We start from the raw sequence: 13,151 nt of genomic DNA on the forward strand, positions 1-13,151 counted from the left end.
TGGGAAAGATTTCCCCACCACACCATTCTTCACCTTTCTTTGGTCCTGGAATTTCTCTATTTAGAGCAGGAAGAGCATATTAAAAAACAGAGACATTACTTTGTCAACAAAGGTCCATCTAGTCAAAGCTATGGTTTTTCCAGTAGTTATGTATGGATGTGAGAGCTGGACCATAAAGAAGATTTAGCACTAAAGAATTGATGCTTTTGAACTGTGGTATTGGAGAAGACTCTTGAGAGTCCCTTGGACTGCAAGGAAATCAAACCAGTCAATCCTAAAGGAAATCAGCCCTCAATATTCACTGGAGTATCTACTTTTTGCTTGAAATAACTGTTGGGTATTCCATGTTTGTTCTTATTTTCTCCCGACCCAGCTTGGTACAGTGTCTTACAGTCAAGAGAATGAAAAGTGTTTTAAGTTCACTCCATTTTGTTCTATAGCAGAGATACATTAAGCTCATTGATGCAGTTAAAATTTTTCTTAACATAGTTTGCAGCATAAAGGACATTGTATAGTCAAGGGCCTTATTGAGTACTGAATTTTAAATGTAGTGAAATCTGTGTCTGTAGTGTTTGTATATACAAAATACTGAGTTCTTGATACCTGCATATACACAGCAGTATGCAGTATTAATTTTGAGTTTTGCTTTAAAATTCTGTCTTCATTGGAAAAAAAAAAAAATTCACTGGAAAGACTGATGCTGAAGCTCCAATACTTTGGCCCACCTGATGCAAAGAGCCAATTCACTGTGAAAGACCCTAATGCTGGTAATTATTGAGGGCTAGAGGAGAAGGGGATGACAGAGGATGAGATGGTTGGATGGCATCATTGACTCAATGGATATGAGTTTGAGCAAACTCTGGGAGATAGTGAAAGACAGGGAAACCCTGTGTGCTGTAGGCCATGGTGTCGCAAAGAGATGGACATGACTGAACAACTGAACAACAAAAGCAGGATGGAGTCATGCTTAAGATATTGATCTGAGATGTATTACAGTAAAAAAAATCATAATTTAGTTGTGCCCGCTTGTGGGTTACATCACTGGGGTAGATGCCCAGAGATAGACAATGCTTTTGTTTAGCAAAACTTAATTATTATTACTTTTTAAAAAGTATGTCTCCATGGTACTCTATTCAGTGTTATACGCCAACCTGGATAGGAGCAGGGTTTGGGGGAGAATGGATACATATATATATGTATGGCTGAATCCCTTCACTGTTCAACTGAAACTACCACAACATTGTTAATCAGCTATACCCCAATACAAAATAAAAAGTTTAAAGTTTATGGGGGAAAATGTATGTCTCAATCCTAGATTGGAATAAGGATGCAAATGTATGTTTTCCAAATTAGCTGACAGGGATTAGAAGTTTCTACATGCCCTGTGAGGGGACAGGGCCCAGAATCTGGAGCCAGTGAGTTGTGGGAATTGATGGGAGAGAGCAAAATGCCCTGAGGAGAGAGCGAGCTGGGATGAGGCTCTCGTGGCAGTCATGAATCTCCTGTGGCAGAGCCCAGGAACCTGGGTACGCAGCATGTCTGTCCTCACTGCCCGATCTGGGCTTTGCTGTAGCCCTCTCCACAGCCCCGCCCCAGCTCTCCTTACAACTCCAGCCAAACCGGTTACATAGAAGTACCTGGGGGGATGAAGGAGTGGCAGTGGCCATGCTGGAGTGAAGTGGGACAGGAGGAGGGCGAGGAAGAGAGGTAATGTGGAATTCCAAGCAGTGGATGACCAGAACACACCATCTCCCTGGAAATCCTCAAAAACCTCATATAGGTGCTGAACTTCCTGTCTTGGTAGGGCCCAAGCTCTTTTATTTGGGTATTAAGAAAATTCTCTGGGTTTATCTGTGCAACCCCAGAATTGCACTGATTGCTGCCCCCCCCCCCCCCAGAATAAGATCTCTCAGCCACTTAATTTTCTAATCATCCTATGGATATAAAATGGATCACACTCTTGAAAGTGGAAAGGCCTTCTTGAACTAGTCTTTCATTTAAACCCCACATATCCCAGAGAGATAGCTTTAAATATTTTTTGTTGATCTTAAAAAAAAATTCATAAGAGCTCCAAACATGTTTGTTTCACAAGCCTACCTATGTTAACATTCAGGTCCCATTGTTCTCACAGTTTTTCCCCACAACTAGTCTCTTGCTCTTTGACACTTTTTTTTTTCTTGCATTTTTACATTTTATCATCTTTTACCTTCAAGTTGTGAAATGCAAGCCTTCCAGAGATTCTCAATGGGACCCCACACAATACCCTTCCCTTTTATAACCTGATAATAATTTTTAATACATTCTAGCATTCTAAACAACATTCTAAACAAGAAAGGCAAGAGATTCTTATCAAAAGGAATTTGAAGGAATGAGTGATTAGCTACTATTCCACTAAAAGTATGCTGACTGATTAGACTAATTCAGCTTTTTCTACTGTTGTCAATTTTATGACTCACTTAAGGATCCAAAGTTTTAGAAAATTAGTTCCCTTAAGGATACCAGTTGATGATGTTAAATGTATATTTAAACTAGTGGTTAGTAATACCTTTTTAAGTTTCTGGCATGCGTTCTTTGAAGTAAGTGAGAATACTATAAAACAACATTCTATCCTTAACTCTTCAATTTCCAATTTCTTTCTGGAATCTGCAAAGTCAAAAAAAAAAAGAGAGAAAGAAAGGTTTCTTGAAAACACTCTTGTGCTGCATGGTGAACAAATGAATGAATAAAACTGGATAATTTTTAATACAGAACTGTAGGATCTCAGAGTACTCTTCGTTACCTTCTTCCTTTGGGACTCTGTTTTCCAAATCTTAGTCATTCAGGCACAACGCTCACATTTTTTGGCCATAATTGAGTCTCAAAAGCAAAGTTATGTGCTTAACTTTTTCCTTTAAATCGACTTTATTTTACTACTCTAACAGACTAATTTTAAAGGAAATTTTATATTACCATTATAACCAAAACACTCACTTGCAATAAATAAATAAGTAACACAAAAATGAATTCACTAAAGAATAAAACCATGCTATTGTATTCCAGCTTATTCCAGCTATTGAATTGCCCAGAAAGGCTCTTGGTCTGAGGCCTGTTTTTCTCTTAGAAGCATTTGAGAGCTGTTAAAGACACAGTAGCACAAGAATGATACTTTCTCTTTCAGATCATGGTAAATCAGAGAGCTGGAAAGGGAACTGCCTTCTCACTTGGTGAATCGGGGTGTTTTCACATCCTGATGCTGGGAAAAATTGAAGGCAGGAGGAGAAGGGGAGCGACAGAGGATGAGATGGCTGGATGGCGTCAACCGACTCAATGGACATGAGTTTGAGTAAACTCCGGGAGCTGGTGATGGACAGGGAGGCCTGGTGTGCTGCAGTCCATGGGGTCGCAAAGAGTCGGACACGATTGAGCAACTGAACTGAACTCCATTCTTATCAGGGCTTGGAATGGGTGTTACACAAGGGCCTTCATTCCTCCGCTCCTCATACATCTTCACTGTGGGTCTCATTTCATTCCTGGCTTCTAACTCTTCCAAGCCTGTGATTCCTACAAAACTACTGACATGCCTTCCCAGCCCTTCCCCAGAGTATCACCCATAGCCATCACTACCTCTTACTGCCTGAGGCAGAAATGTAAGGAAAACCTGATTTATGGCCAAGCAACAAATTACACATCAGCCAGCTGGCAAGGAGACTAGTTTGAAATTTAATCAGATTTGCAAAGATCTCTCAACTCAGCAGGAACTTAACAAGGTATGGATGGTGAAAGAGGAAACAAAGAAAGCTGATCCTACCCTGTTAAACAGAATCCAAGGGTAGACCAAATCTAAATCATGGAACACTCCAGAGAAATGCAGTTCATGGACATTTGGTTACCAGAAGTACTGATGCCAGAAAAGACTGTAAACTGGCTTTTCAGATTAGAGTTTCTCAGAAAATAAGTGAGATGGGGGTTAAAGAAGTAAGGTCACTCTAACCCTATAAACTCAGACAAAGTAACTACAGGACCTAGTGGTTTAGAGTGAATTCCTTTCAACAATTAGACTCAATTTTCATGCTTGAAAAGATCAGAAAATAAGACACAAAAATGGTTTCGATAGTATGATGAGGCAAGAACTCTCATACCAGGAATGTACACTGATGGAAACCTTCTGGAAACACATCTGAAATACATATCAAGAGCCTGTGATAAGTATCAGTTTAGCAACTTCTCATTCTAGATCTTGGCCTTATGAAAAGGTTCAGAGGTTCTGACAGTTTTGTGGGTTTTTTTTTTTTTTTAAATAAGAGGCTTCCACTGCCAGTTTTGATAGCATAGCTTGCTGTTCCCACAAAGGCCAACTACAGGTGAGTGGATGAGTAGATTGGGGTGCTACATATAGTATGTATGTAGCACATATGAATGTAGCAAATATGAATGAAATACTAATATGACATGAATGAGTATCAGAGATGTTATGCTGAGAGAAACAAAACTCAGAAGAGTATGGAGTGTATGATTCCATTCATATGATTCTAGAAATCTGAACTAGAAATCAGACCAGTGGTTTCCTGGGTAGGGGGAATAGGAGTAAGGGAGAAATTGAATGCAAAGAGGAATAAGAGAAATTCCTGGGGTGATAGAAGTGTTCTTTACCTTGCAGTGCCACAAATACATGTATATCTCACCGACAGATGTCAATCATTTTGCCTTTTCATGCTGTTCATGGGGTTCTCAAGGCAAGAATAATGAAGTGGCTTGCTATTCCCTTCTCCAGTGGACCATGTTTTGTCGGGCCCTGACTAGCAGGGACATGCCCTTCAGCTGCTCCACGTAGCTGGAGGGCATGCCTGGTGCCCTGGTTGTCCCACTGCTGGTCCTCGTTGAGGGTGAAAATCATCACTGGCCATGGGGTGTCAGTCAATGTGCCACCTGGGGGCTGAGACAAAGGCCCTGCTAGAGAAGTAAAATGGATGAGAATGGGCGAATTTAACTCAGATGACCATTATATCTACTACTGTGGGCAAGAATCCCTTAGAAGGAATGGAATAGCCCTCATAGTCAACAGAAGAGTCTAAAATGCAGTACTTGGATGCAGTCTCAAAAATGACAGAATGATCTTGGTTCATTTCCAAGGCAATCCATTCGGTATCACAGTAATTCAAGTCTATGCCCCAACTACTGATGCCAAGAAGCTAAAGTTGAATGGTTCTATGAAGACCTACAAGACCTTTTAGAATTAACACCAAAGAAGATGTCCTTTCATCATAGGAGACTGGAATGCAAAGGTAGAAGTCGAGAGATACCTGGAGTAATAGGCAAGTTTGGCCTTGGAGTACAAAATGAACAGGGCAAAGGCTAACAGAATTGTGCCAAGAGAACGCACTGGTCATAGCAAACACTCTCTTCTGACAACACAAGAGATGACTCTACACATGGACAACACCAGATGGTCAATACTGAAATCAGACTGATTACATTCTTTGTAGCTGAAGATGAAGAAGCTCTATACAGTCAGCACAAACAAGTCCAGGAGCTGACTGGCTCAGATCACCAGCTCCTTATTGCAAAATTCAGGCTCAAATTGAAGAAATTTGGACAAACCACCAGACCATTCAGGTATGACCTAAATCAAATCCCTTATGATTATAAAGTGGAGGTGGCAAACAGATTCAAGGGACTAGATCTGGTAGACAGAGTGCCTGAAAAACTATGGATGGAGGTTTGTAACACTGTACAGGAGGTGGTGACCAAAACCATAGTGAAGAAAAAGAAATGCAAGAAGGCAAAAGTGGTTGTCTGAGGAGCTCATACAAATAGCTGAGAAAAGAAGAGAAGCAAAAGGCAAAGGAGAAAAGGAAAGATATACCCAAATGAATGCAGAGTTCCAGGAAACAGCAAGGAGAGACAGGAAAGTCTTCTTAAGTGAACAATGCAAAGAAATAGATGAAAACAATAGATGGGAAAGACTAGAAATCTCAAGACAATCGGAGGTACCAAGGGAACATTTCATGCAAAGATGGGCTCCATAAAGGACAGAAACAGCAACAACATAACAGAAGCAGAAGATGTTAAGAAGAAGTGGCAAGAATACACAGTTCAGTTCAGTTGCTCAGTCATGTCCGACTCTTTGCGACTCCATGGACCGCAGCACACCAGGCCTCCCTGTCCATCACCAGCTCCTGGAGTTTACCCGTTTTCTTTTTTTTTTTTAAACTCATGTCCATTGAGTTGGTGATGGCTCCAACCATCTCATCCTCTGTCATCCCCTTCTCCTCCTGCCGTCAATCTTTCCCAGCATCAGGGTATTTTCAAATGAGTTGGTTCTTTGCATCAGGTGGCCAAAGTACTGGAGTTTCAGCTTCAACATCAATCCTTCCAATGAACACTCAGGACTGATCTCCTTTAGGATGGACTGGTTGGATCTCCTTGCAGTCCAAGAGACTCTCAAGAGTCTTCTTCAACACCACACTTCAAAAGCATCCATTTTTCAGTGCTCAGCTTTCTTTACAGTCCGACTCTCACATCTATACATGACTACTGGAAAAACCATAGCCTTGACTAGATGGACCTTTGTTGACAAAGTAATATTTCTGCTTTTGAAAATGCTGTCTAGGTTGGTCCTAACTTTCCTTCCAAGGAGTAAGCGTCTTTTAATTTCATCGCTACAGTCACCGTCTGCAGTGATTTTGTAGCCCCCCAAAATAAACTGAATACTATTTCCACTGTTTCCCATCTATTTGCCATGAAGTGAATACATTCTATTTGCCAGAATATAGAGAAGAACTGAAAAAAAAAAAGAAAGTCTTAATGACCCAGATAACCATGATGGTGTGGTCAATCACCTACAGCCAGACACCCTGAAATGTGAAGTCAAGCAGGCCTTAGGAAGCATTACTACGAACAAAGCTAGTGGAGGTGATGAAATTCTAGCCAAGCTATTTCAAATCCTCAAAGATGATGCTGTTAAAGTGCTACACTTACTATCTCATCAAATTTGGAAAACTCAAGCAGTAGCCACAGAATTGGAAAAGATCGGTTTTCATTCCAGTCCCAAAGAAAAGCAATGCCAAAGAATTGTGCAGAAACTGCAGCACAGTTGCATTCATTTCACTTGCTAGTAAGATTAGGCTAAAAATCCTTCAAGCTAGGCTTCCGCAGTACATAAACTGAAAACTTCCAGATGTACAAGCTGGATTTATAAAGGCAGGGGAACTAAAGATCAAACTGCCAACATCCACTGGATCATAGAAAAATCAAGGCATGCCCCCCCAAAACTCTACTTCTGCTTCATTGACTACATTAACATCTTTGACTGTGTGGGTCACAACAAACTGTGGAACATTCTTTGATAGATGGGAATACCAGACCACCTTATCTGTCTCCTGAGAAATATGTATGCAGGTCAAGAAGCAACAGTTAGAACTGGACATGAAACAATGGATTGGTTCAAAATTGGGAAAGGCATACGTCAAGGGTGTATATTGTCACTCTGCTTATTTAACGCATGTGCAGAGTACACCTAGAGAAGGAAATGGCAACCCACTCCAGTATTCTTGCCTGGAGAATCCCATGGACGGAGGAGCCTGGCGGGCCGTGGTCTATGGGGTTGCAGAGAGTCGGACACGACTGAAATGACTGAGCACGCATGCAGGCAGAGTACATCATGCGAAACTGCTGGGCTGGATGAGGCTCAAGCTGCAATCAAGATTGCCAGGAGAAATATCAATAACCTCAGATATGAAAATGACACTACCCTAATGGCAGGAAGTGAAGAGGAACGCAAGAGCCTCTTGATGAAGGTAAAAGAGAAGAGTGAAAAAGCTGTCTTAAAACTCAACATTCAAAAAACTAAGATCATGGCACCTGGCCCCATCACTTCATGGCAAATAGACTGGGGGAAAAAATGAAAACAGTGACAGATTTCATTTTCTTGGGCTCCAAAATCACTGTGGACAGTCACTGCAGCCATGAAATTAAAAGACGCTTGCTCCTTGGAAGAAAAGCTATGACAAACCTAGACAGAGTATTAAAAAGCCAAGACATCACTTTGCCAACAAAGGTTCATATAGTCAAAGCTATGGTGTTTCCAGTAGTCATATGTCATATATGGATGTGAGAGTTGGATCATAAAGAAGGCTGAGCACTGAAGAACTGAACTTTGAACTGTGCTTTTGAACTGTGGTGTAAGAGAAGACTCTTGAGAGTCTTTTGGACTGCAAGATCAAACCAGTCAATCCTAAAGGAAATCAATCCTGAATGTTCATTGGAAGGACTGATACTGAAGCTGAAACTCCAATACTTTGGCCACCTGATGTGAAGAACTGACTCACTGGAAAAGACCCTGATACTGGGAAAGACTGAAGGCAGGAGAAGGGGACAACAGAAGATGAGATGGTTGGATGGCAACACCGGCTCAATGGACTTGAGTTTGAGTAAACTCTGGGTGATAGTGAAGGACAGGAGAGCCTGTGGTGCTGTAGTCCCTGGGGTTGCAAAAGTCAGACATGACTTAGCAACTGAACAACAGCACATATATATGAATGCATGTATCACTATGCATAGATATGTATTTATATGCATATATCACATATGTGTTGGAGTAGAAAATGGCAACCCACTCCAGTGGGTAGGTTGGAAAATTCCATGGACAGAAGAGCCTGGCAGGCTACAGTCCGTGGGATTGCAAAGAGTCAGACATGACTGAACATGACACACATCACATGTGTATACATATGCAACATGTGTGTATGTATATTATGCATGCACACATATATACACATGCTGCTAAGTCGCTTCAGTCGTGTCTGACTCTGTGAGACCCCATAGACGGCAGCCCACCAGGCTCTGCCGTCCCTGGGATTCTCCAGGCAAGAACACTGGAGTGGGTTGCCATTTCTTTCTCCAATGCATGAAAGTGAAAAGTGAAAGTTAAGTCACTCTTAGCAACTCCATGGACTGCAGCCTACCAGGCTCCTCCATCCATGGGATTTTCCAGGCAAGAGTACTGGAGTGGGGTGCCATTGCCTTCTCCAATATATACACACATATATACACATACACCATTAATATCATTAGTGTTAGTTGCTCAGTCATGTCCAACTCTTTGTGACCCCATGGGCTGTAGCCTGTCAGGCCCCTGTGTCCATGGATTTCTCCAGGCAAGAATACTGGAGTGGGTTGCCATTCCCTTCTCCAGCAGGTAGTCCGACCCAGGGATTATATATACACATATGATTTGTCAAAAGTCTACCTGTACACGTAAAATCTGTGAATACTACTGTATGAAATAATACTTCACTGAAGTTTATTTCTTTAAAGTCAAAATATATTTCCAGATAAATAAAAACTGAAAGATCTTGTGGCCAGTGCAGCTGCACTAAAATAAGTACTGAACAGCTTTTTTAGGTAGAAGAAAAGTGATTTTAAATCCAAACAAAATGAGAACAGAAAATTTTAATATGCGGTTAAATATAAATGTGTATTGACTGAACAAAACAATACTTACCTTGTGGGGTTTAAAATATATGTAGAATTAACATTTAAACAAGGGAAACACTGCAAGATGGCAGAGCGGAAAGACCCTGAGCTTACCTCCTCTTACAGGCACACCAAAATCACAACTATGTGCACAACAACCATTGTTGAAAATGACTAAAACCTACCAGAAAATGTCTTCTACAACTAGAGATACAAAGATGGAAGCAGAGAGAGGCAGGCAGGAGGTGCAGAGTCGCTATACCGTCAAGTCCCACATCCCCCAGTGGGCGATCCACAAACAGGAGAATAATTAGGACTGCATGGTTCTCCCAAAGGGGTCAGAGATCCGAGCTCCATGCCAGGCTCCCCAACCTGGGAGTCCTACATAGGAAGATGAGCCCCCAGAACATCTGGCTTTGAAGGCCAGTGGGGCTTATTTCTGAGAGTCCCATAGGACTGGGAGAAATAGAGACCTCACTTTTAAAGGGCACATACAAAATCTCACATGCTCTAGAACCCAGGGCAGAAGCAGTAACCTGATAGGCGCCTGGGTCAAACCTACCTGCTATTCCTGGAGAGTCTCCCGGAGTGGCAGAAGGCAATTATAGCTCACCCTGGGAACACAGACACTGGCAACAGCCATTCTGGGGGGCTCTTTTACCCCATGAACACTGGTGCTGGCAAGTGTCATTCTGGAATCCTCCCTTTAGCTTATCAGCCCCAGGCCCCAGCCCCACATGGGGCACTGAGTGGTCTGCAGGGACAGTGCCAGGACAGCTCAGGCCAAGCAACTAACTGGGCATAGACACAGCCCCAGCTACCAGCAGAGAGGCTGCTCTAACACCCCCAGATCCACAGCCGTCTCTGACACAGCTCTGCCCAGCAGAGGGCCCAGAATCCAGCTCCACGCATCAGTACACAGGCAGTGGAACCAAGACCATCAGGGCCCTCCAGCCAGAGACCCTGGGACCCAGCTCTACCCAGGGCAGTCTGGAACCAGCCCCAGAATCCCCAAGGCACCAGCCCTGCCCACCGGTGAGCCTGCTCTAGCCTCTCATCCAGCTCCACCCACCAGTAGGCAGACATGAGTCACAAGAAAACTACAGTCCCGCCATCTCCAGACCTGGCACACTCACTAGCTGTCCAGATCCTGCCCTGGGCCAGCTGGGCCCAGGACCTGCCCACTAGCAGGCCAATACAAGATTCAAGACACCCCAGACCCTGCAGTCAATCGTGTCAGGAAGTGGCCCCACCCACCAGTGATCTGACCCCTGCTCTGGGACCCTTCAACCCTGAAACCAGACTCCAGGGCGCAGCTCTGCTCACTAGTGGATGAGCAATGGCCCGTGAGGTCTCTTGGATCCTGTCTCTGCCCATCAGGACCCCAGCACCAGTACAGATCCCTGGGGGTTCTGCAGCCAGCTGCCTCATGAACCAGTCCCACCAATGAGTGGCTAGCAGCCTCTGCACAAGGCACGAACTGGCAACCAAAGAAACCAGGGGTTAACTAAGCTCACTAGACTACTCACATAGTCAGCGCAGCACAACAGAAAGACCCATGCATCCCTCATGGGGGAACCCCTAGAACATATAACTCTGGTGGTGAAAGGGAAGTATCCCGGGACACATAGGATGCCTATGAAAAGCATCTTCTTCAAGGTTGGGAAATGTAAACAACCCATCAGACACATAAAAAGAAAAAAAGCAACTTAGACAAAATGAGGCAACATTAGAACATGTTCCAAATTAAGAAACAAGATAAAACCCCAGAAAAAGAACTAAGTAGACATAGACAATCTACCTGAGAAAGAGTTCAATGTAGTGATCATAAAGATGATCATAGAACTTGGAAGAATCAATGCACAGAACAAGAATTTAGGAGTTTTTAACAAACAGAAAATATAAAAAATAACCAAAATGGCATGAAGAATGCAATAACTAAAATGAAATATACACTAGAAGAACCAATAGACTAAATGATACATAGGACTGGATCAACGAGCCAGAAAATAGTAGTAGAAATCACTGATGCTTAATATAAAAAAGAAAAAAGTATGAAAAGAATGAAGACTTCTGGGAAAACATCAAGCACACTAATGTTTGCATTATAGGGGTCCCAGAAGGAGAAGAAAGAGAAAATAAGGCTGAAAACAGAATAGAAGGCATACTGACTGAAAACTTTCCTAACTTGGGAAAGGAAACAGACATCCAGAGTCCAGGAAGTGCAAAGAATCCCAAACAGAATCAACCCAAAGGAAACACAACACACCTTATAATTAAAATGCAAACCCTGATGATAGAGAATATTAAGAGCAGCAATGGAAAAGCAACACATTATATGTATATGGGAACTCATATAAGGCTATCAGCTGACTTTTTAGCAGAAACTCTGCTCCAACAGACTGGTTCCAAATAGGAAAAGGAGTACACCAAGGCTGTATACTGTCACCCTGCTTATTTAACTTATAGGCAGAGTACATCATGAGAAACATGGCGCTGGAAGAAGCATAAGCTGGAATCAAGATTGCTGGGAGAAATATCAATAACCTCAGATATGCAGATGACATTACCCTTATGGCAGAAAGTGAAGAGGAAGGAAAAAGCCTCTTGATGAAAGTGAAAGAGGAGAGTGAAAAAGTTGGCTTAAAGCTCAACATTCAGAAAACTAAGATAACAGCATCTGGTCCCATCACTTCATGGCAAATAGATGGGGAAACAGTGGCTCACTTTATTTGGGGGGCTCCAAAATCACTGCAGATGGTGTTTGCAGTTATGAAATTAAAAGATGCTTACTCCTTGGAAGGAAAGTTATGACCAACCTAGATAGCATATTAAAAAGCAGAGACATTACTTTGCCAACAAAGGTCCGTCTGGTCAAGGCTATGGTTTTTCCAGTGGTCATGTATGGATGGGAGAGTTGGACTATAAAGAAAGCTGAGTGCCGAAAAATTGATGCTTTTGAACTGTGGTGTTGGAGAAGACTTGAGAGTCCCTTGGACTGCAAGGAGATCCAACCAGTCCATCCTAAAGGAGATCATTCCTGGGTGTTCATTGGAAGGACTGAAACTTCATTGTTGAAGCTGAAACTCCAATACTGTGGCCACCTCATGCAAAGAGCTGACTCATTGGAAAAGACCCTGATGTTGGGAGGGGTTGGGGGTAGGAAGAGAAGGGGACGACAGAGGATGAGATGGCTGGGTGGCATCACTGACTCGATGGACATGAGTTTGAGTAAACTCTGGGAGTTGGTGATGGACAGGGAGGCCTGGCGTGCTGCGATTCATGGGGTCGCAAAGAGTCGGACATGACTGAGCAACTGAACTGAACTGCAGGTCAGAAGGGAATGGCACAACATATTTTAAATGATGAGAGGGGAAAACCTACAACTAAGAATATTCTATCCAGAAAGTAATCAGGACAAGCCCTGTGCTGCTGGAAGGAAGCTGTGAAAGAGGAAAGTTTCCTGCACCATGGGAAGACCCCTTCCTGGTGGGGAGATCTACAGGGACAGAAGGGAGCTTCAGAGCCTTGGAGGAGAGTGCAACAGCCAGTGTGCGGCAACCAGAGCAGAGGGAGAACTGCACAGATGATCAGGGCCTCTGCCCCGTGTTCCCCAGTCTGAGACACGCGTCTGCTGGGGTGGGTGGGAGCTGGGTGCATTCCCCAGTCTGAAACATGTGTCTCTCAGGGTGGGTGGG

At 43.0% G+C, this 13,151-nt stretch overlaps 1 protein-coding gene across 9 annotated transcripts in view; it reads right to left on the reverse strand.

The window, feature by feature from the left end:
• Window positions 1–13,151, reverse strand: part of NOD1 (nucleotide binding oligomerization domain containing 1) — an 86,650-nt gene that overhangs the window by 39,193 nt on the left and 34,306 nt on the right. For 7 of the 9 annotated variants that reach the window (XR_011487848.1, XM_070468044.1, XM_070468049.1 and 4 more), the window contains one exon: window positions 2,546–2,643. The exons of the other annotated variants lie outside the window; for them this stretch is intronic. The gene's annotated coding sequence lies outside the window, so the exon portion shown is untranslated. The remainder of the gene's footprint in view (window positions 1–2,545; window positions 2,644–13,151) is intronic. 9 annotated transcript variants of the gene reach the window in all.

The sequence above is a fragment of the Odocoileus virginianus genome, chromosome 1, assembly GCF_023699985.2.
Source record: "Odocoileus virginianus isolate 20LAN1187 ecotype Illinois chromosome 1, Ovbor_1.2, whole genome shotgun sequence".
Lineage (NCBI taxonomy): Eukaryota > Metazoa > Chordata > Mammalia > Artiodactyla > Cervidae > Odocoileus > Odocoileus virginianus.